At 42.5% G+C, this 25,139-nt stretch overlaps 2 long non-coding RNA genes across 2 annotated transcripts; both read left to right on the top strand.

Moving 5' to 3' along the window:
- The first annotated feature begins 1,911 nt into the window (after positions 1-1,911).
- Positions 1,912-3,133, top strand: LOC311303539. Its single transcript, XR_014629781.1, has 2 exons — positions 1,912-2,168; positions 2,603-3,133. It is a non-coding gene; the product is annotated as an uncharacterized lncRNA (long non-coding RNA).
- Positions 3,134-12,016: 8,883 nt separating this feature from the next.
- LOC311303538 lies at positions 12,017-13,274 on the top strand. The gene is made up of 2 exons (XR_014629780.1): positions 12,017-12,276; positions 12,711-13,274. It is a non-coding gene; the product is annotated as an uncharacterized lncRNA (long non-coding RNA).
- Positions 13,275-25,139: the final 11,865 nt, after the last annotated feature.

Raw genomic sequence — 25,139 nt, 5'->3', positions numbered from 1 at the left:
GTGTTAACAGTCTCAATCCAATCAGCATAACTATTCAAACGCATATATGCTAATCCAATCAGCCCAACCATTCACCGTCTGGAGCTGGGACTTTGGCTCCAAGAGCCATCAAAGACGAAAGGTTAGAGTCTCTGTGATCTGACTCATTTAACTTACACTGGAACAAACCTGCTGGCAGGAATCTCTTGCTGGAAACTCAATAAGCATCATTTATACCTCAAATGCTAAAATCAGTATTCTTCACCGTGATGTTTATGTAAGGAAGCATATCTGAAATAGATTCTTAAATTTGTAATCCTTCACCGGGGAGGCTGTGGCTGGCAGAGATTGTCCAGCTGGACCTGCACTGTCAGATGCACTGCACTGGCAAATATTTTACCCACACCCGGAACAAGTCGATCTTTGTGTCTACGCCCGTGAAGGGTTCAATTTAAACACATTCGCGCTCCTGCAGAAGGTTATAAACACTATCCAAAGCACTAGAGCCCCATCAACTGTATGGCCTTAAATAGCGTTTGAAAGAGAACGTTAGGTCATTTGCGTAACCCCGGTTCTCTGGGAACAGAGCAAGGTATCTGACCAAGCTTCCCTACTCGCATAACACAGGGGAAGAGCGTGCTTAGAATGCTGTTTTGGGTTTCATAGCTGTATATATAGAGAGGGGGTGGGCTCCTTATCATGAGCTGTGATTGTAACTGTGAGCTGTGGTGTAATTGGTGCTTCCAAAGTCTATCACGCCTGGGGATGTAGTGAGATACATCGCACTGTTCGCATAGATAACGTATAGATATATGATCTTCTGCGTCAATTCGCGCCGCGTTAACCAATCAGGAGCCTGCTTGCTGCTGTCACGTGGTGAAGTGACAGTTTATAATGTTATTTTGTGTTTGGCCTCAATAAATTATTTTGTAATATGACTAAAATGCACAACAAAGCAAATCTTTCACATAAAAACTCGATTTCAATATGAGAGATACTCATTTTTTATTGAATGCTATTTATTCCATATCTATTCTAGATTATATGAAACTTTATTAATCTAATGTAAAGACAACAAACACAATTTAGTGTATAAAAACTTTAAAAAAAAAATCACAGGACAGGTTTCACTTTTGGAGGCTGGCTCCATTTATTATCAAAACAAAAATAAATGACAGATTAGGTGCGGGCGAGGGTGAACCTCGCGCCGGGATGTACAGCGCGGGCTCGTCATGCAGCGACCACTCGAGGCCGAGGCTTATACGGCCTACGCTGTCCTCGTCAGCGTCCTCACCGTTAGGTCCACCAAACCTAGCTCCTGGAGCAAATTGTGAAACTCCTGAAACCCTCCGGAGGGTCTGGTGGACCCGAGTACAGCGACGATGTCCCCTACGCAGCTGTTTCTGCTCTCCAGAGCATATACGAGCGGTGACTCTCTCGATTAATGCTACTGCTAATGCTCGATAAACATCTAAAAAAGATGGCCGCCAACAGGTTTCGAAACTTTCGCCTCCGGATTTCGCCTCTGACGCGCGTGGCGCGCGTAAATTTCATTTCAAACTTTTGATTTTACGCGCGTCAATTTCGCTCTTGACGCGCGAATTAACACAAAGTGGTCAAGCGTATAATCAGGCGCGAATTAGACGCGCTATTCGCGTTTGGTGTGAACGCAGCATAAGAGGTTATTCATAGCAACAACTTGTAAACGTGGAATTTTCTGAGAGCTCCGACTTGTACCACGTAATTGCTGTACCACCTGACCATTTTTTCATTGATAGTGTTCCCATAGAAACAGTCAATCTTCTAATTATGTCATATGGCGTGACCGCAGTGCTCCACTCCTCCAAACCTAATCAAACACACCTGAACAAGCTAATCAAGGTCTTCAAGATTAGGCTACTAGAAAGCTACACGCAGGTGAGTTTCATCAGGGTTGGAGTTACCCAGACTTCCTTGGTTCTATAAATCTTTGGACAGCAATTTATGTTAAGGGATTCAGCAGCACATGTTTTCGGTGTAGTTTTGTGTGCCTCACTGTCCCTACTGACTGACTAATTAAGTGCATTTTCCAGTAGAGTTGATTGTGAGATCACCGGTCGAGAGGATGACAGCTCAAGTATACTGCTCGTTGAGTGTTGTTTTATTGTGTCTGTCTGCATGTTTGAGCATAAACCACGCTGGAGTCATAGGTGAGAAGATCTTTTAGCTTCATTACACTGCCCGAAGAAATGCATAAATAAATGCCTTACAAAATATGATGTTCAGTACAATTAGTTGTAATATTAAACTTATGAACAACATATTGATAGATGTCTTCTTTCTGCATTGTGCTTCTATAACATGCCTCACCAGTAGTGGGGTAGGTTGTTATGGCACTCTTTGTCTTTGAAATTAATTGTCAGTTTAGTTGTAAATGGTATTTCTACTTGATTTGAAGCAGATAAATGTAGGAATATTTTCAAATTTGAGATGCACTCTGCGAAACCCCTGACGTATAAATAGATGATGAATAATACTTAAAATACAATTCTTTCTGTCCATGCTTTGCGTGTTTTGTGCTGTACATCTAAGACTGAATGTTGCAAAATGGACTGACTAACGCTGACTATCTGTATCCATGCAGTGAAGCCTGCAGCTGAACCAGCAAAGTCTGCAGTATGTGCTGAAAACTGCCAAAAAACTCACCCTGGTGGCCAATGTCCTGGCCCTAAGGGGGGTCCTCCAGAGCCTGTAGTGAAGCCTGTTGCCGAACCAGCAAAGCCTCCAGTGAAGCCTGCAGTATGTGCTGAAAACTGCCAAAAAACTCACCCTGATGGCCAATGTCCTGGCCCTAAGGGGGGTCCTCCAGAGCCTGTAGTGAAGCCTGTGGCCGAACCAGTGAAGCCTGCAGTATGTGCTGAAAACTGCCAAAAAACTCACCCTGATGGCCAATGTCCTGGCCCTAAGGGGGGTCCTCCAGAGCCTGTAGTGAAGCCTGCAGTATGTGCTGAAAACTGCCAAAAAACTCACCCTAATGGCCAATGTCCTGGCCCTAAGGGGGGATCCTCCTGGCCATAAAAAATGTGGCCATGCATGCAGTTAATGGTGTTGATTTTACCATTGATGTATGGGATGTTTTTCCTCTTTAACAAATAAATCTCATACTTTAAGTCTCTTTATTTTGTAATTTTATTCATTTGCCTGAAGAGTTTCATTTTTATATTGCAGCAGCTGTTGCCCAAAGTGGTTCACAATAACTAAACAAATAATAGTACAGCGAAACAACAAAAAAACATAGACAAGGTAATGATCAAACACCCATCATGAAGATGTCCAGGAAGTCTTAAAAGATGTGCTTTTAACATGGCCTTAAATTTCAGTAGTGACTTTACAGAAAGTGGGAGTTCATTCCAAAGTTTGGTTCTGACATGAGAACTCTGTTGCCATTATCTCAAGATGGATTATAAAATGCCAGTATACTAGAAAGATAACTGGCAAAATTGTGACACCTTATAAACAAGTAACATGATCTTATAGATAATTCTATCAAAACGGCCACTATTTTAAAAACGAAGTAATTGACTCAAAAAATGTGGCTGACTTGAGCATTCTCGCCAGCATTCTGTGTTTTGAAGATGTGCCAATGCTTTGTTAATTCCAAAGTAAAGAGTTGCATTAGTGCGTACAAAGCTCTCACTCGCACAATCTGCAGGGGTGGTCTCAAGGATGCTTACTTTCATATAAGCATCTGTCCTGCACACAGGAAATATATCAGTTTTTCCTTTCAGAGCAAAGTGTACACATTTTTTTTTTTTAATTCTTCCATTCAGGCTCAGCACGGGTTCAGCAGGTGCAGAGAGGCAGCGTTATCAGCGCTGAGACACAATGAGCTCAGAATATCAGCTTATCTGGATGATTTTCTGATATGTGCTCACTCACGGGAGTGTGCGGAACGGGACACAGAGATGTTCACGTCTCATCTCACGAATCTGGGGTCCAGAATCAACTTTGGGGGATGTGCGGCAGGGCTGCCGTAGATCTCTTCGCCTTGCAGGCAAACGCAAAGTGTCCGCTGTATGTCCTTTGGATGTGGATGCGCCGGCACATTTGTGGCCGAACGTGTTGCTATGCATTCCCACCGCTGAGTCTAATTTCTCCCACCCTGGACAGAGTAAGAGAAAACGAATGATCTATCCTTCTGATAGCCCGCTGATACTCTGCTTTTTGCTAAGCTTCATGAACAATGGGAGAGCGTTTTCTCTTATTAAACTTTACCTGGCTGCTATTTCGGCTTGTTATGTAGGCTTCAAGGAGTTTCAGTGGGACGGCACCGTCTTATATGTAGTTTTATGAAGGGAGTGAAGCGTTTGAGACCAGTGTCGAAGTGGCTGGTGCTGCCATGGGACTTGTCCACGGTTCTGAATGCTTTAACTCGAGCCCCGTTTGAACCTCTGGAGAGTGTTCATATTAAGCTTCTATCTCTTAAAATGGTCTTACTACTTGCGTTATTCTCAGCTAAGCGAGTGGTTGAGTTGGTTACATGCCTTGTCGGTTCATCAGGCATGTCTGAATTTCAGTCCGGTTGACAGCAAGGTTAACGCTGCTGCCTATCCTGCCTTTCGTTCCCAAAGTCAGTGATTCAGCTTAGAACTGCTCTGCTTTGGAGTTGCATGCCTTTTACCTAGGACTGGGTAGCATTAAAAAATGTCCCATAACGATATCAATACCAATACCGATACCTTGACTTCGATACCGGTTCCAGAGCTCCGGAGAATTGAATCACGAACGGTATAACGTAGCATCTTCATAATGACCGTGCGAGGCCTGCCAGAGTTGTTGGGTGGGACGATGCGATGAACTCTCATGATCTCCGGTTTAGCATCGGTCAACGTAGGGAACCATACAGGTAAAGATCCCGAGATATATGTTGTGAGATTCGTGGTTTCCATGCCTTCTGGGAGATTCATAATACGAACGTTATCCCTGCGGCTCCGGTCCTTCAAATCAGCCATCTTTTCCTCAATCTGGCGGCATATCGATCGTGCAGTTCTCTTACCCCATTAGAGCAGCTGGAAAGCTCAGACTGAATATTATCTAGCCTGTCTTGTAACGTTTTAAACTGCCCTTTAAAAAACTGCTGTTGTTTCTCCATAGCAGAGGCGATTATGGCGACGAGCGAATCCTCCATCTTTTCTGCCTCGTGCGCTTGATCACGCTGCGTTTGCTTGCTGGATGATTTTCCTTGACGAGAAGACATACTGTCGATGTCCAAAGTCAAAACATAAAACAAAGTGTAGAGCAATTAGCGAATAAACATGGATATATAAATGAAAATGAGTAGGGTTGGCGGAGTCAGAACACTACGCTGCCATCATGCTCACAGGTCACGTGCCTCCCTCCAAACAAATATGTATTAAGACGGGTTTTAAACATGTTTACAGAGGTAGAGGATCTGATAGACATTGGTAAACCATTTCACAACTTGGGATATGATAGACATTGGTAAACCATTTCACAACTTTGGGGCTGCAACTGAGAAAGCGCAATCTCCTTTGCCTTTTAAGCGTGACCAAGGAGTTTTAAAGAGCAGCTGGTTTTGGGACCTTAATGATCTCTGTGAGTAATAAAAATGTATGAGCTCAGAAACATATTTTGGTGCCAGTCTGTGCAGGGCTTTAAAAGTATACAAATGTACTTTATCCCAAAATGATCTGGTAGCAAGTGTAAGGCCAGAATAGGGGATATATGATACCTCTTGTGTTTGTATAAAAGCATGGATTACTTTCTCAAAGTAGTAAGAACGACAAACAATCTGCATTAATAGACACAGTTTAGGTAATAGTGGCCCACAGCTGCTTAGCAGAAGTATTTCTGTAAGACAGCAATAATGTGAGTTAACCGGTTAGCTGGAGACCTACACAATATAAAACACAAAACTACCTATCAGGTGCTCTTCGTTTGGGTGGAACACGTGTTATCTTCCCGGTCAGAAGTGACCGGACACCTAAAAATGAAACTTCCTCCACCCCAGTAAAACCAATGCAATTTATTTTTGGTCAATAATATTTTTTTCTTTTGTATTTTGAGAGGATTTGATGGTACTTATTAATATTTATGCAATATTTATGGCAAATTTTTGCCATTGAAAATAATACACAATTTTTTTTTCTCACATTTTTAAAAATATTTCTTCAATTATTGCAGTATTTCAGATCAATATAGAGACTTTTTGTTTTTAAGTCAGATTAGGGACATCTATGGAGAGGCTTGTGAATTCTCTAGTTGTTTTTGGACCAAATTACTTTTAAGGTGAAGATTTGAATGTATTTTTTAGAAATTCTCAAATAAAACTTTTTGCCAAGGTTTATAAATTTTTTGTAAATAAATTTGATGTGAAGTGTACACGTTTTTGCAGTATTACTACAGTCAAACCTGAATACAGAGAAAGCATTTTGTTACAGGTAACATTACGATTAATTTAAAAATGACAAAAATAAACAGTATGCTTTATCACAGCTTATTATTATTTATATATATATATATATTTTTAACATTATATTAATTATTATTTTAATCATTTTAATGATAATTATATATATATATATATATATATATATATATATATATATAAATTCATTATAATTATTAATTATGTTATGTTTTTCACTATTGATGTTTTAGAGTTTCACCCCTTCATTGCTGAGCACTTTTTTTTCTGCATCGTGGCCGATTTGTAGTGATTTTTTGTGTTTTTGTCAATTTCCCATTCATTTTTTATGGTCGATCATTTTTGACCGAATAGCACAAGTGTGACTAATTGTTTTTGTACGACCACTTAGCCTGCTCGAATCATGCCTTCATTTTTTTTTGAGTGTTCACATACCTAATGCCATAAAAGTCACCAAGTTTCGTAACATTTCGATGAAGCTGTGATTTTTAGAAATTCAAAACAGAAAATTTCAGGTTGATGGCTTTGCAGATAAAGCGGGTAGAGGAATGACCTGTTCTTTAAAGGGGATAGAGACTTAGGAACGTAACCCCATCTCGGCCGGAGAGTGACACTGCAGTTGCAGGGTCCAAAACAAATACAATCACCATCCACCAAGAAAGCAAGTAAATCCCCAGTGCACTTGGCAGAAGCCAGGGCAAGAAGCAGAGCAGTTTTCAGAGAGAGTTCCTTAACAGTGATAGAAGCCAAGGACTCAAACGATGGTAAAGAGAGAGCCTTCAAAACCAGCGCCAGATCCCAAGGGGGCATTGAAGGTGGCCGCAGAGGATGTGACCTCCTTGCTCCCCTGAGAAATCTGACCACCAGAGCATGCCTTCCGATCTATTGCCCATCAACCGGGGAACGAAACGAGGCAATAGTGGCCACATAAACCTTTAGCGTGGACGGCAGGCTCCCATTATCCAACCTGTGCTACGGGAAATGTAAAACATCTGACACGGGGGTCTCTGGGTCGTTATCTGCGTCACTGCACCATTTTACAAACAATCCCCATTTTAGAGCATAAAGGTGCCTGGTGGAAGGCTCACGAGACTCTGTGAATGTGTCCAACACTCGGTAGGGCATGGCGTCTAGCTCCCCTAAGGTCTCTGAAGCAGCCACACAACGCGCCTCGTTACAAACAGATGCAGAAGAGGTCCCAGATAATCCGACCTGGGATGAAGTCTCCACTCTCCGTGAGGAATCCCGTTCCTTGAAAGCATGTCTGCTGTGTGGTTTAGGAGACCGGGGATGTGCATCGCTCTGATAGACAGAACATGTAATTACACCAACAATAGGAGGCTCGCATCCTGAATAGAATAGAATAGAATGAGGCATTTATATAGCGCTTTCATATGTACTACTGTACACCCAAAGCGCTTTACAATCATATCAGGGAATCTCTCCTCAACCACCACCAGTGTGTAGCATCCACTTGGATCCTGCTTGAAAAGGGCTTTAGAGTGCAAGCTGCCTTGGCGATTTATGTTCGAAACCACAGACATGTTGTCGATGCGAAACAACACAACACTACAGTGCGTCCTGTCACCAGTTCCAAGGGCACCCCTTGACTGAACATATCTGGGTCGGGCCACGGCCTTAGGGCAATGGCGCAGCTGTTTTAGACCAGAATGCGCATACAACCTGAGGTCCACACCCTCAAAGGGACTCGAGTTTTCAGCCAAAACTGCAGCGGTCGCATATGCAGAAGGCGCAGATGGCAGATACAGGGCTGTACAGTGCAACATATATGAAAAGATTGGTATGTGCGATGAATTAATGTACCACTGTAGCACTCGTGCGATACAGTTTTGTAAACTCCGTTACTTGTGTTTGTTTTCAGACATGATAACAGTCGTTTTGTAAGCTCGTGCTCGATCGGCCCAAAACCGGCATCCGACCAGCGCGGAAGGTCTCTACATGTTACTGTCTTTTCTCGAGGCAAAGTATTTTTTGATTAAATGCAATACATTTGAAAGTTATTTCATCTGACTCCATAAATGAAAAGGTTTTAATGATATATGTGCATCATTAAATGTGAGCGAATGTTTGACTATTCTTTTTAACTCTTTAATGAAATAATGTCAAAGACGGTTAGAATAATCAAATGTAACAATTTATCATGTCAGGTAAATGTATCATGCCAATTTCATAATCAATTCTAAGATAATCGATACAAAACATCAAATGCTCTGGAATAAAGAGAAGAGATGTAAACCCAACATTAAAATACATGATGCTGAATTCTTTGAGGTCCTTCAACATCATGGGCTCATCTGAGTAACACAAGGCCCCGAACCCCTTGCTACATTCCATTATATAGACCACCTTCCTAGGGACCACCCTTCCTTTGTGTGCCAGTTATCCCTAAACTCTTAAAAACCTTATTACCTTTTGTTTTACTTATTTGTCAGAGAGATCTTCAACTTCCACCTCCGGCAGAGCTTCGACCAGATCCCGAGGGAGTCTGGAGATATTGAGTCCGAGTGGACCATGTTCTCCACCTCCATTGTCAACGCGGCCACTCGGAGCTGTGGCCGTAAGGTCTCCGGTGCCTGTGGAGGCGGCAATCCCCGAACCCGGTGGTGGACACCGGAAGTAAGGGATGCCGTCAAGCTGAAGAAGGAGTCCTATCGGGCCTGGCTGGCTTTTGGGACTCCTGAGGCAGCTGACGGTTACCGACAGGCCAAGCGGACTGCAGCCCGGGTGGTTGTGGAGGCAAAAAAATCGGGCTTGGGAGGAGTTCGGTGAGGCCATGGAGAAGGACTATCGGTCGGCCTCGAAGAGATTCTGGCAAACCGTCCGGCGCCTCGGGGAAGCAGTGCCCTACCAACGCTGTTTACAGTGGAGGTGGGCAGCTGTTGACTTCGACTGGGGATGTCATCGGACGGTGGAAGGAATCCTTCGAGGATCTCCTCAATCCCGCCGTCACGTCTTCCATTGAGGAAGCAGAGGCTGAGGGCTCGGAGGCGGACTCGTCCATCACCCAGGCTGAAGTCACCGAGGTAGTCAAGAAACTCCTCGGTGGCAAGGCACCGGGTGTGGATGAGATCCACCCCGAGTACCTCAAGTCTCTGGATGTTGTGGGGCTGTCTTGGCTGACACGCCTCTGCAGCATCGCGTGGCGGTCGGGGACAGTGCCTTTGGACTGGCAGACCGGGGTGGTGGTCCCTCTTTTTAAGAAGGGGGACCGGAGGGTGTGCTCCAACTATAGGGGGATCACACTTCTCAGCCTCCCCGGGAAAGTCTATGCCAGGGTACTGGAGAGGAGAATATGGCCGATAGTAGAACCTCGGATTCAGGAGGAACAGTGTGGTTTTCGTCCCGGTCGTGGAACACTGGACCAGCTCTATACCCTCTCCAGGGTGCTGGAGGGTTCATGGGAGTTTGCCCAACCAATCCACATGTGCTTTGTGGATTTGGAGAAGGCATTCGACTGTGTCCCTCGCGGCATCTTGTGGAGGGTGCTCTGGGAGTATGGGGTTCAGGGCCATTTGCTAAGGGCTATCCGGTCCCTGTACGACCGGAGCAGGAGCTTGGTTCGCATTGCCAGCAGTAAGTCAGACTTGTTCCCGGTGCATGTTGGACTCCGGCAGGGCTGCCCTTTGTCGCTGGTTCTGTTCATAATTTTTATGGACAGAATTTCTAGGCGCAGCCAGGGGCCGGAGGTTGTCAGGTTTGGGGGCCACGCGATTTCATCTCTGCTCTTTGCGGATGATGTTGTCGTGCTGGCCCCATCAGACCAGAACCTTCAGCATGCACTGGGGCGGTTTGCAGCCGAGTGTGAAGCGGCTGGGATGAGAATCAGCACCTCCAAATCCGAAGCCATGGTTCTCAGTCGGAAAAGGGTGGTTTGCCCGCTTCAGGTTGGTGGAGAGTTCCTGCCTCAAGTGGAGGAGTTCAAGTATCTTGGGCTCTTGTTCACGAGTGAGGGAAGGATGGAACGGGAGATTGACAGACGGATCGGTGCAGCTTCTGCAGTAATGCGGTCGATGTACCGGTCTGTCGTGGGCGGCTCAGCTCTCGATTTACCGGTCAATCTACGTTCCTACTCTCACCTATGGTCATGAGCTGTGGGTCATGACCGAAAGGACAAGATCCCGGATACAGGCGGCCGAAATGAGCTTTCTCCGCAGGGTGGCTGGGCGATCCCTAAGAGATAGGGTGAGAAGCTCGGTCACTCGGGAGGAGCTCAGAGTAGACCCGCTGCTCCTCCACATCGAGAGGGGCCAGCTGAGGTGGCTCGGGCATCTTTTCCGGATGCCTCCTGGACGCCTTCCCGGGAAGGTGTTCCGGGCATGTCCCACCGGGAGGAGACCCCGGGGAAGACCTAGGACACGCTGGAGGGACTATGTCTCCCGGCTGGCCTGGGAACGCCTCTGTGTCCCCCCGGAAGAGCTGGAGGAAGTGTCTAGGGAGAGGGAAGTCTGGGCATCCCTGCTCAGTCTGCTACCCCCGCGACCCAGCCCCGGATAAGCGGAAGAAGATGGATGGATGGATGGAAATGAGACATTTGTACCAGTCGCACTGTGACATTTCAAATGATACCAAACATGAGAAATACTTGGTGATAATCATTCACATTAAACCATATATTCTTGGGTGAGTTTTTGGTGATCTTCGCATGGTGGGAGAAGGAGAGGGTGGATGAGGGAAAGATGTTGAGACTTTCGTCTCAATAGTGCACGAGGGGGAGTTCAAATATTATTTTCCAAAGAGGTCCTTTGTCCTCTCAGGGTCTGGTCGCTCTTCATCCAGACTGTCCGGCATCTCCTAATTTCTCAATTCTTACAGTTTTATACTTGTGCTTATGCGATATCACGATTTTTGATCGTGGATGATTTAATGTCTCCACGATCTGCTTTTGAAGAAATATGGTAGTATCGTGCTACAGCGCACATTCTATCAGCTACAGTTCTGGCGCCTTAGTCAAAAATAAAAATAATAATTATAAGTCATTGAGTACCAGCAACTGTTGCACGCATTCTTCAAAAACGTTTCTGTTCAACATAAATATCAGGTTTAAAACAACTTGAGAGTGAGTAAATAATGACAGAATTTTCATTTTTAGCTGAACTATCCCTTTAATGTTAATGAAACAACAAAAGATAAAATCACTCACTACTCTTGACTGAAGAACTTTAATACAGTAGCTTTAAAGATATTTTACAATTCCCTAACCTCAATAGAGGACAATTGTAAAGCTGTTAAGACATACAGGCTGTTGAAAAAGATAACTTATGTTTTATTTGTATGATTTTGATTAAAAAAAAATTGATTTCATTGTTTTATAGATTAAAGTGTTTTTATGGCTCTGTATTCCCCTATTGTTAAATCAATAAAAAATGTTTCAGCCTAAATTCTATCTGTTCATCATTAATATATATATATATACCATGTGACCATTTTGTCATTGATAGTGTTGCCATAGAAACAGTCAATCTTCTAATTATGTCATATGGCGTGACCGCAGTGCTCCACTCCTCCAAACCTAATCAAACACACCTGAACAAGCTAATCAAGGTCTTCAAGATTAGGCTACTAGAAAGCTACACGCAGGTGAGTTTCATCAGGGTTGGAGTTACCCAGACTTCCTTGGTTCTATAAATCTTTGGACAGCAATTTATGTTAAGGGATTCAGCAGCACATGTTTTCGGTGTAGTTTTGTGTGCCTCACTGTCCCTACTGACTGACTAATTAAGTGCATTTTCCAGTAGAGTTGATTGTGAGATCACCGGTCGAGAGGATGACAGCTCAAGTATACTGCTCGTTGAGAGTTGTTTTATTGTGTCTGTCTGCATGTTTGAGCATAAACCACGCTGGAGTCATAGGTGAGAAGATCTTTTAGCTTCATTACACTGCCCGAAGAAATGCATAAATAAATGCCTTACAAAATATGATGTTCAGTACAATTAGTTGTAATATTAAACTTATGAACAACATATTGATAGATGTCTTCTTTCTGCATTGTGCTTCTATAACATGCCTCACCAGTAGTGGGGTAGGTTGTTATGGCACTCTTTGTCTTTGAAATTAATTGTCAGTTTAGTTGTAAATGGTATTTCTACTTGATTTGAAGCAGATAAATGTAGGAATATTTTCAAATTTGAGATGCACTCTGCGAAACCCCTGACGTATAAATAGATGATGAATAATACTTAAAATACAATTCTTTCTGTCCATGCTTTGCGTGTTTTGTGCTGTACATCTAAGACTGAATGTTGCAAAATGGACTGACTAACGCTGACTATCTGAATCCATGCAGTGAAGCCTGCAGCTGAACCAGCAAAGTCTGCAGTATGTGCTGAAAACTGCCAAAAAACTCACCCTGGTGGCCAATGTCCTGGCCCTAAGGGGGGTCCTCCAGAGCCTGTAGTGAAGCCTGTTGCCGAACCAGCAAAGCCTCCAGTGAAGCCTGCAGTATGTGCTGAAAACTGCCAAAAAACTCACCCTGATGGCCAATGTCCTGGCCCTAAGGGGGGTCCTCCAGAGCCTGTAGTGAAGCCTGTTGCCGAACCAGCAAAGCCTCCAGTGAAGCCTGCAGTATGTGCTGAAAACTGCCAAAAAACTCACCCTGATGGCCAATGTCCTGGCCCTAAGGGGGGTCCTCCAGAGCCTGTAGTGAAGCCTGCGGCCGAACCAGTGAAGCCTGCAGTATGTGCTGAAAACTGCCAAAAAACTCACCCTAATGGCCAATGTCCTGGCCCTAAGGGGGGATCCTCCTGGCCATAAAAAATTTGGCCATGCATGCAGTTAATGGTGTTGACTTTACCATTGATGTATGGGATGTTTTTCCTCTTTAACAAATAAATCTCATACTTTAAGTCTCTTTATTTTGTTATTTTATTCATTTGCCTGAAGAGTTTAATTTTTATATTGCAGCAGCTGTTGCCCAAAGTGGTTCACAATAACTAAATAGTACAGCGAAACAACAAAAAAACATAGACAAGGTAATGATCAAACACCCATCATGAAGATGTCCAGGAAGTCTTAAAATATGTGCTTTTAACATGGCCTTAAATTTCAGTAGTGACATTACAGAAAGTGGGAGTTCATTCCAAAGTTTGGTTCTGACATGAGAACTCTGTTGCCATTATCTCAAGATGGATTATAAAATGCCAGTATACTAGAAAGATAACTGGCAAAATTGTGACACCTTATAAACAAGTAACATAATCTTATAGATAATTCTATCAAAACGGCCACTATAATGGTCTCAAGGATGCTTACTTTCATATAAGCATCTGTCCTGCACACAGGAAATATATCAGTTTTTCTTTTCAGAGGAAAGTGTACACATTTTTTTTTTTTTTATTCTTCCATTCAGGCTCAGCACGGGTTCAGCAGGTGCAGAGAGGCAGCGTTATCAGCGCTGAGACACAATGAGCTCAGAATATCAGCTTATCTGGATGATTTTCTGATATGTGCTCACTCACGGGAGTGTGCGGAACGGGACACAGAGATGTTCACGTCTCATCTCATGAATCTGGGGTCCAGAATCAACTTTGGGGGATGTGTGGCAGGGCTGCCGTAGATCTCTTCGCCTTGCAGGCAAACGCAAAGTGTCCGCTGTATGTCCTTTGGATGTGGATGCGCCGGCACATTTGTGGCCGAACGTGTTGCTACAGTATGCATTCCCACCGCTGAGTCTAATTTCTCCCACCCTGGACAGAGTAAGAGAAAACGAATGATCTATCCTTCTGATAGCCCGCTGATACTCTGCTTTTTGCTAAGCTTCATGAACAATGGGAGAGCGTTTTCTCTTATTAAACTTTACCTGGCTGCTATTTCGGCTTGTTATGTAGGCTTCAAGGAGTTTCAGTGGGACGGCACCGTCTTATATGTAGTTTTATGAAGGGAGTGAAGCGTTTGAGACCAGTGTCGAAGCGGCTGGTGCTGCCATGGGACTTGTCCACGGTTCTGAATGCTTTAACTCGAGCCCCGTTTGAACCTCTGGAGAGTGTTCATATTAAGCTTCTATCTCTTAAAATGGTCTTACTACTTGCGTTATTCTCAGCTAAGCGAGTGGTTGAGTTGGTTACATGCCTTGTCGGTTCATCAGGCATGTCTGAATTTCAGTCCGGTTGACAGCAAGGTTTACGCTGCTGCCTATCCTGCCTTTCGTTCCCAAAGTCAGTGATTCAGCTTAGAACTGCTCTGCTTTGGAGTTGCATGCCTTTTACCTAGGACTGGGTAGCATTAAAAAATGTCCCATAACGATATCAATACCAATACCGATACCTTGACTTCGATACCGGTTCCAGAGCTCCGGAGAATTGAATCACGAACGGTATAACGTAGCATCTTCATAATGACCGTGCGAGGCCTGCCAGAGGTGTTGGGTGGGACGATGCGATGAACTCTCATGATCTCCGGTTTAGCATCGGTCAACGTAGGGAACCATACAGGTAAAGATCCCGAGATATATGTTGTGAGATTTGTGGTTTCCATGCCTTCTGGGAGATTCATAATACGAACGTTATCCCTGCGGCTCCGGTCCTCCAAATCAGCCATCTTTTCCTCAATCTGGCGGCATATCGATCGTGCAGTTCTCTTACCCCATTAGAGCAGCTGGAAAGCTCAGACTGAATATTATCTAGCCTGTCTTGTAACGTTTTAAACTGCCCTTTAAAAAACTGCTGTTGTTTCTCCATAGCAGAGGCGATTATGGCGACGAGCGAATCCTCCATCTTTTCTGCCTCGTGCGCTTGATCACGCTGCGTTTGCTTGCTGGACGATTTTCCTTGACGAGAAGACATACTGTCGATGTCCAAAGTCAAAACATAAAACAAAGTGTAGAGCAATTAGCGAATAAACATGGATATATAAATGAAAATGAGTAGGGTTGGCGGAGTCAGAACACTACGCTGCCATCATGCTCACAGGTCACGTGCCTCCCTCCAAACAAATATGTATTAAGACGGGTTTTAAACATGTTTACAGAGGTAGAGGATCTGATAGACATTGGTAAACCATTTCACAACTTGGGATATGATAGACATTGGTAAACCATTTCACAACTTTGGGGCTGCAACTGAGAAAGCGCAATCTCCTTTGCCTTTTAAGCGTGACCAAGGAGTTTTAAAGAGCAGCTGGTTTTGGGACCTTAATGATCTCTGTGAGTAATAAAAATGTATGAGCTCAGAAACATATTTTGGTGCCAGTCTGTGCAGGGCTTTAAAAGTATACAAATGTACTTTATCCCAAAATGATCTGGTAGCAAGTGTAAGGCCAGAATAGGGGATATATGATACCTCTTGTGTTTGTATAAAAGCATGGATTACTTTCTCAAAGTAGTAAGAACGACAAACAATCTGCATTAATAGACACAGTTTAGGTAATAGTGGCCCACAGCTGCTTAGCAGAAGTATTTCTGTAAGACAGCAATAATGTGAGTTAACCGGTTAGCTGGAGACCTACACAATATAAAACACAAAACTACCTATCAGGTGCTCTTCGTTTGGGTGGAACACGTGTTATCTTCCCGGTCAGAAGTGACCGGACACCTAAAAATGAAACTTCCTCCACCCCAGTAAAACCAATGCAATTTATTTTTGGTCAATAATAGTTTTTTCTTTTGTATTTTGAGAGGATTTGATGGTACTTATTAATATTTATGCAATATTTATGGCTAATTTTTGCCATTGAAAATAATACACAATTTTTTTTTCTCACATTTTTAAAAATATTTCTTCAATTATTGCAGTATTTCAGATCAATATAGAGACTTTTTGTTTTTAAGTCAGATTAGGGACATCTATGGAGAGGCTTGTGAATTCTCTAGTTGTTTTTGGACCAAATTACTTTTAAGGTGAAGATTTGAATGTATTTTTTAGAAATTCTCAAATAAAACTTTTTGCCAAGGTTTATACATTTTTTGTAAATAAATTTGATGTGAAGTGTACACGTTTTTGCAGTATTACTACAGTCAAACCTGAATACAGAGAAAGCATTTTGTTACAGGTAACATTACGATTCATTTAAAAATGACAAAAATAAACAGTATGCTTTATCACAGCTTATTATTATTTATATATATATATTTTTTTAACATTATATTAATTATTATTTTAATCATTTTAATGATAATTATATATATATATATATATATATATATATATATATATATATATAAATTCATTATAATTATTAATTATGTTATGTTTTTCACTATTGATGTTTTAGAGTTTCACCCCTTCATTGCTGAGCACTTTTTTTCTGCATCCTGGCCGATTTGTAGTGATTTTTTGTGTTTTTGTCAATTTCCCATTCATTTTTTATGGTCGATCATTTTTGACCGAATAGCACAAGTGTGACTAATTGTTTTTGTACGACCACTTAGCCTGCTCGAATCATGCCTTCATTTTTTTTTGAGTGTTCACATACCTAATGCCATAAAAGTCACCAAGTTTCGTAACATTTCGATAAAGCTGTGCTTTTTAAAAATTCAAAACAGATTTATTTTTAATCACAATTCATTGGTGTGTATGTGTATAAAAGTGTGTTTGTATGTGTGTGTGTGTGGGTGGGTGTGTCTTTTTTGCACTCTTGATGTTTTAGAGTGTCGCCCCTTCATTGTTGAGCACTTTTTTTCTGCACTGTGGCCGATTTGTAGATTGTACACACACATATTCTCAGAATTTTGTTGTTTTTGTCAATTTCCCATTCATTTCCTATGGTCAGTCATTTTTGACCGAAGAGCACAAGTGTGACAATTGTTTTTACGACCACTTAGCATGCTCGGATCATGACCTCAATTTTTTTGTGTGTTCACATACCTAATGCCATAAAAGTGACCAAGTTTCATAACATTCCGATGAAGCTGTGATTTTTAGAAATTCAAAACAGAAAATTTCAGGTTGATGGCTTGGCAGATAAAGCGGGTAGAGGAATGACCTGTTCTTTAAAGGGGATAGAGACTTAGGAACGTAACCCCATCTCGGCCGGAGAGTGACACTGCAGTTGCAGGGTCCAAAACAAATACAATCACCATCCACCAAGAAAGCAAGTAAATCCCCAGTGCACTTGGCAGAAGCCAGGGCAAGAAGCAGAGCAGTTTTCAGAGAGAGTTCCTTAACAGTGATAGAAGCCAAGGACTCAAACGATGGTAAAGAGAGAGCCTTCAAAACCAGCGCCAGATCCCAAGGGGGCATTGAAGGTGGCCGCAGAGGATGTGACCTCCTTGCTCCCCTGAGAAATCTGATCACCAGAGCATGCCTTCCGATCTATTGCCCATCAACCGGGGAACGAAACGAGGCAATAGTGGCCACATAAACCTTTAGCGTGGACGGCAGGCTCCCATTATCCAACCTGTGCTACAGGAAATGTAAAACATCTGACACGGGGGTCTCTGGGTCGTTATCTGCGTCACTGCACCATTTTACAAACGATCCCCATTTTAGAGCATAAAGGTGCCCGGTGGAAGGCTCACGAGACTCTGTGAGTGTGTCCAACACTCGGTAGGGCATGGCGTCTAGCTCCCCTAAGGTCTCTGAAGCAGCCACACAACGCGCCTCGTTACAAACAGATGCAGAAGAGGTCCCAGATCATCCGACCTGGGATGAAGTCTCCACTCTCCGTGAGGAATCCCGTTCCTTGAAAGCATGTCTGCTGTGTGGTTTAGGAGACCGGGGATGTGCATCGCTCTGATAGACAGAAGATGTCATTACACCAAAAATAGGCAGCGCGGAAGGTCTCTACGTGTTACTGTCTTTTCTCGAGGCAAAGTATTTTTTGATTAAATGCAATACATTTGAAAGTTATTTCATCTGACTCCATAAATGAAAAGGTTTTAATGATATATGTGCATCATTAAATGTGAGCGAATGTTTGACTATTCTTTTTAACTCTTTAATGAAAATAATGTCAAAGACGGTTAGAATAATCAAATGTAACAATTTATTATGTCAGGTAAATGTATCATGCCAATTTCATAATCAATTCTAAGATAATCGATACAAAACATCAAATGCTCTGGAATAAAGAGAAGAGATGTAAACCCAACATTAAAATACATGATGCTGAATTCTTTGAGGTCCTTCAACATCATGGGCTCATCTGAGTAACACAAGGCCCCGAACCCCTTGCTACATTCCATTATATAGACCACCTTCCTAGGGACCACCCTTCCTTTGTGTGCCAGTCATCTCTAAACTCTTAAAAACCTTATTTCCTTTTGTTTTACTTATTTGTCAGAGAGATCTTCAACTTCCACCTCCGGCAGAGCTTCGACCAGATCCCGAGGGAGTCTGGAGATATTGAGTCCGAGTGGACCATGTTCCCTACCTCCATTGTCAACGCGGCCACTCGGAGCTGTGGCTGTAAGGTCTCCGGTGCCTGTCGAGGCGGCAATCCCCGAACCCGGTGGTGGACACCGGAAGTAAGGGATGCCGTCAAGCTGAAGAAGGAGTCCTATCGGGCCTGGCTGGCTTGTGGGACTCCTGAGGCAGCTGACGGGTACCGAAAGGCCAAGCGGACTGCAGCCCGGGTGGTTGTGGAGGCAAAAAATCGGGCTTGGGAGGAGTTCGGAGAGGCCATGGAGAAGAACTATCGGTCGTCCTCGAAAAGATTCTGGCAAACCGTCCGGCGCCTCAGTAGGGGGAAGCATTGCCCTACCAACGCTGTTTACAGTGGAGGTGGGCAGCTGTTGACCTCGACTGGGGATGTCATCGGATGGTGGAAGGAATACTTTGAGGACCTCCTCAATCCCGCCGTCACGTCTTCCATTGAGGAAGCAGAGGCTGAGAGCTCGGAGGCAGATTCGTCCGTCACCCGGACTGAAGTCACCGAGGTAGCCAAGAAACTCCTCGGTGGCAAGGCACCGGGGGTGGATGAGATCCCCCCTGAGTACCTCAAGTCTCTGGATGTTGTGGGGCTGTCTTGGCTGACACACCTCTTCAGCATCGCGTGGCGGTCGGGGACAGTGCCTTTAGACTGGCAGACCGGGGTGGTGGTCCAACTATAGGGGGATCACACTTCTCAGCCTCCCCGGGAAAGTCTATGCCAGGGTACTGGAGAGGAGAATATGGCCGATAGTAGAACCTCGGATTCAGGAGAAACAGTGTGGTTTTCGTCTCGGTCGTGGAACACTGGACCAGCTCTATACCCTCTCCAGGGTGCTGAAGGGTTCATGGGAGTTTGTCCAACCAATCCACATGTGCTTTGTGGATTTGGAGAAGGCATTCGACTGTGTCCCTCGCGGCATTTTGTGAAGGGTGCTCTGGGAGTATGGGGTTCGGGGCCCTTTGCTAAGGGCTATCCGGTCCCTGTACGACCGGAGCAGGAGCTTGGTTCGCATTGCCGGCTGTAAGTCAGACTTGTTCCCGGTGCATGTTGGACTCCGGCAGGGCTGCCCTTTGTCGCCGGTTCTGTTCATAATTTGTATGGACAGAATTCATAGGCGCAGCCAGGGGCCGGAGGGTGTCAGGTTTGGGGACCACGCGATTTCATCTCTGCTCTTTGCGGATGATGTTGTCGTGCTGGCCCCATCAGACCAGGACCTTCAGCATGCACTGGGGCGGTTTGCAGCCGAGTGTGAAGCGGCTGGGATGAGAATCAGCACCTCCAAATCCGAGGCCATGGTTCTCAGTCGGAAAAGGGTGGTTTGCCCGCTTCAGGTTGGTGGAGAGTTCCTGACTCAAGTGGAGGAGTTCAAGTATCTTGGGCTCTTGTTCACGAGTGAGGGAAGGATGGAACGGGAGATTGACAGACGGATCGGTGCAGCTTCTGCAGTAATGCGGTTGATGTACCAGTCTGTCGTGGTGAAGAAAGAGCTGAGCCGCAAGGCAAAGCTCTCGATTTACCGGTCAATCTACGTTCCAACTCTCACCAATGGTCATGAGCTGTGGGTCATGACCAAAAGGACAAGATCCCGGATACAGGCGGCCAAAATGAGCTTTCTCCGCAGGGTGGCTGGGCGATCCCTTAGAGATAGGGTGAGAAGCTCGTTCACTCGGGAGGAGCTCAGAGTAGACCCGCTGCTCCTCCACATCGAGAGGGGCCAGCTGAGGTGGCTCGGGCATCTTTTCCGGATGCCTCCTGGACGCCTTTCCGGGAGACACGGCAGGCAAAAACATAGATTTTTTATGCAGTGGTCAGTTTTGAGATTTTGGCCGAGTTTACTCCTTCAATATGGATTCTTTCAAGCTGCTATAAAGAAAACGCTGAAAATATACATTACGATGTTTATTTTATTACATTTTGTTTACTTGCGGCAGTAAGTTTCTCCCGAATTTACCAGGAAGTTAGTATTCCAACGCGACATGCCGAGCTCCGTCTGTTCACTGAAGACTGTCATGTCCGGGATTGTTGTAAAGCTCTGGGTCAACGCTATGTAAACCAAATATGGGCATTTCCTTTCTATCAGTAACCAATCGTGAATGTCCAAAGGGGGATTTAAAGCTAAAGACGAAATCTCATTTAGAGCTATTAAATCTTTAACTGCCGGTTTCTCAAAAAAAAATGTTTGCGTTTTTTTTGTCATTCTCCAGTAGAAACATCTCAGCCTATGTAGCACCTGTGTACACCAAACTTTCCAGTTATACACTTAGCAGTATTCTGAAGATCTGTTCAGAGGGATTTGTTAATAAATCATTCCTGGCCTGATTTATGTGACATTTTAATTAAAAAAAAATGGTGAAAATCGATATTGTAAGGCTATGGACAGTATATTTTGATTTCCTAGTTAATGAAAGCATATATCCTGAAATCCCTCTGAACATCTTTTTTCATCTTGTGTGTAATCAAAATGAAAAAATAATTTTGCTTCTGGCTTTATCATATTTTCAGATATATCTACTGAAAAAATATGCAAAATTGCACATATTTAATGAGATAATACCTAATTTGCATAATTAAACATAAAAAATTCCAAAACTTGTAAAACATTTTTTTTATGAACTTGTGTAAGTAATGAACTGAGGAAGTTTCATGGTGATATCTATTATTTTAAAATTTTACCCTATTCACCTGTAGTGTCTCACCTTAATTAAAAAAGTTAATTCATTTTATCTTCCTCAAACTCACGCAATTGTTTCATTTTCAAAAGATGTCTACAAAATAATCAGTTCACACAGAAACCATGGTCTCCTTAGTATTCACTAGGTTTATAGAGCAGCAAAGGAAACCATTTCACAATGTGCATGTTTTGAAAACATTTTCTATGCTACTAGTTTCAAGTATATATTTATTAATTGTTTAAATACGTTTTGTTTCACAAGCAAAATAACTTTTTAGCTTCACACAACCAAGCATCAGAAGACTGAATTGCCTTAATGTTTTAATCAAATACATTAATATTATTATTGCTATGCATGTACACACACACACACACACACACACATACACAATAACTGATGGTGACTGACATGGACTTAGTTTCACATTTGAGGGAGGACTGTATCATCATCATCAAATAAAACCTTCAAAATCCACATTTAGATGGAGTTTGTTTTAAACTTACTACACTCTTGTAGTCTCCCTGAGGAAAAATTTGATTCATTCATTGCTATAGGAGAGGAAGAATTTACTAAACTCGTTAAATCATCTAAATCTACAACATGTATGTTAGACCCTATACCGACTAAGCTAATGAAAGAGATGCTTCCAGAGGTCATAGATCCTCTTCTAAATATCATTAATTCATCTTTGTCTCTAGGATACGTACCAAAAAACTTTAAGCTGGCTATGATTAAACCACTTGTTAAAAAAATGCAACTTGATCCTTCAGAATTAGTCAATTACAGGCCGATCTCGAATCTACCTTTTCTGTCAAAGATACTAGAAAAGGCAGTATCTTCACAACTATGTTCCTTTCTAGAAAGAAATGATATCTGCGAGGATTTTCAGTCCGGATTTAGACCATACCATAGTACTGAGACTGCTCTCGTTAGAGTAACAAATGATTTGCTCTTATCATCCGATCGTGGTTGTGTCTCTCTATTAGTGTTACTCGATCTTAGTGCTGCGTTTGACACCATTGACCACAACATTCTTTTAAATAGACTAGAAAACTATGTTGGCATTAGTGGAATTGCACTAGCATGGTTTAAATCATACTTATCTGACCGTTATCAGTTTGTAGCAGTAAATGAAGAGATGTCTTATCAATCACAAGTTCAGTATGGCGTACCACAGGGCTCAGTACTAGGACCGCTGCTGTTCACTCTGTACATGCTACCATTAGGAGATATCATTAGGAAACATGGAATTAGCTTCCACTGTTATGCCGACGATACTCAGCTCTATATTTCTTCAAAACCTAACGAAACTTACCAATTCACTAAATTCACAGAATGCATAGCTGATATAAAAAATTGGATGACTCGTAATTTCCTACTTCTAAATTCTGAAAAAACAGAGATTCTAATTATTGGACAAAAAACTTCCTCACGTAATAACCTAGAATACTGTCTAACACTTGATGGCTGCTCTGTTAAGTCTTCGTCGTCGGTTAGGAACCTGGGTGTGCTCTTTGATACCAATCTTTCATTTGAAAGTCACGTGTCTAGTATCTGTAAAACCGCATTTTTCCATCTTAAAAATATATCTAAATTACGTCATATGCTCTCATTGACAAATGCGGAACAATTAGTCCATGCGTTCATGACCTCAAGGCTAGATTATTGTAATGCTCTACTGGGTGGTTGCCCTGCACGCTTAATAAACAAACTACAGCTAGTTCAAAACGCAGCAGCTCGAGTTCTTACTAGAACCAGGAAGTATGACCATATTAGCCCGGTTCTGTCAAAACTGCACTGGCTCCCTATTAAACATTGCATCAATTTTAAAATATTGCTGATTACTTACAAAACACTAAATGGTTTAGCTCCGCAGTACTTGAGCGAGCTCTTAACGCATTATACTTCTTCACGTCTATTGCGATCTCAAAATTCCGGCCAGTTGATAATACCTAGAATATCTAAATCGACTGCTGGCGGTAGATCCTTTTCCTATTTAGCACCAAAACTTTGGAACAGCCTTCCTACCATTGTCCGGGAAGCAGACACACTCTGTCAGTTCAAATCTAGATTAAAGACACATCTCTTTGACATAGCATTCACATAATACATTATAGACTTCTATAATTCAATATTAGGCTGCATAGATTAGGTCAGCTGGAACCGGGAACACTTCCCATAAATCCTGATGTACTTGTTACATCATGAGAAGAATGGCATCTACGCTAATTTTAGTGTCTTTGTTTATCCCAAGGTTTTCCCGCAGCCTGCCGGATCCAGGCCGTTTCCAGATCTGATGAAGGACCTTCGCCTGGACCCGATGTCAACGCAGTGCTGAAGTGCCAACTAGTCTCTCCCTATGGAGGATCCCTTTCCCACTCTACAGATAACGCGTCGTCGGGAAAACTCAATTTGCGTATCTACCCCGAATTGATAAAATAAAATAAAATTCTGAATCAAAACTATAAGGAAACACCAGTAATTTGTTTAGGCTTGGTTTGCAGGGAATTCCAAACCTGCACACATATATTCAAACGCACATAACTATAGAACCCGTTCTTAATGCGCATCTGAACGCCATCAGCGTTTCTCACAGGTTCGCGTTTAAAGTCTGTGTAGAGAGAATGGTGTCGTCTTGGCGGCCCTAATTTAAAAACAAATGATCGTTGCGACGGAAGCGAATCAATCAAAACTAACTTTAGCTGGAAAATAACTTTATTAAAGAACCGCTATAAAGCCAAAACAATCTTACGTTAAATTATACATTTATCTCTGTAAAGCTGCTTTGAGACTATCTACATTGTTAAAAGCGCTATATAAATGAAAATGACTTGACTTGACTTGACTTAAAAATATTCTGTGGCTAAGTAAATATTACAGAAATTTTTAACTTTATTAACTAAATAAAATCTCTGAAAATCTTACTTGATTGTTTGAATTAAACTTACCAAAATAATTGAGTAAAAATTCAATAAAAGCCAATGTCATGTATGTATTTGTGGTTGTATGGGATACTATTTTATAAAGGTTTAGAGGAAATAAAAAAAGTTAAATTACTCATAAATAAAAAGTTAATTTATAAATATTGTTATTTCTAATGTTTAATGTTAACTTATTTCTACTCAGTTTTATGTATTAATGTACCAGATGCAGTTACTCAGATTTACTACATATTTTAGAGTGTATCCTCCATCTGTTTGCATCTGTAGATTTCTTCTAAATTCACCAATTTAGATTACTAAATTTCAGGGGGAAAGACTATTGATGTAAGTCATTAACTGGGGACGTTCTGTATGCAAATTAGGCGTCAAGAAGTAACAAATGCGCACATTTGCATCTAATTGACAGGGCAATGCAGGTAAATAGGATAAACAAAATAACTAAAGCATATCACCTGAAGCGCTATTAAGGTTTTAATTTGAACATGTATTTATTATTAAAGACTATTAAAGGAGAACTCCGGTCAATTTTAACACTGAGCTCATTTTTTTGTACATTTGGAGTGCTGTCAGTACAGAGAACAACGACAAAAATCTGTGTTGCCTACAACGTGTTATCCTCGTTTTAAAATTTGCACCCTGTTGACTTCAATGGGGCAAGTTTTAAACCTGCTTTTAGCCTCTTAACATCCTTGATGTGTCATTACAAGTGCACAGGTCATTTTTCCACCCTGCCAAAACAGGGATTGAAAAAAATCTCTATGTTTTCGGTGCTGATGCGGTGGTGAGCGTTCATGT

The sequence above is a fragment of the Rutilus rutilus genome, assembly GCF_951802725.1.
Source record: "Rutilus rutilus genome assembly, chromosome: 14".
Classification (NCBI taxonomy): domain Eukaryota; kingdom Metazoa; phylum Chordata; class Actinopteri; order Cypriniformes; family Leuciscidae; genus Rutilus; species Rutilus rutilus.
Note: the sequence above shows the minus strand (reverse complement) of the source record. Positions and strands in the feature narration are given on the sequence as shown.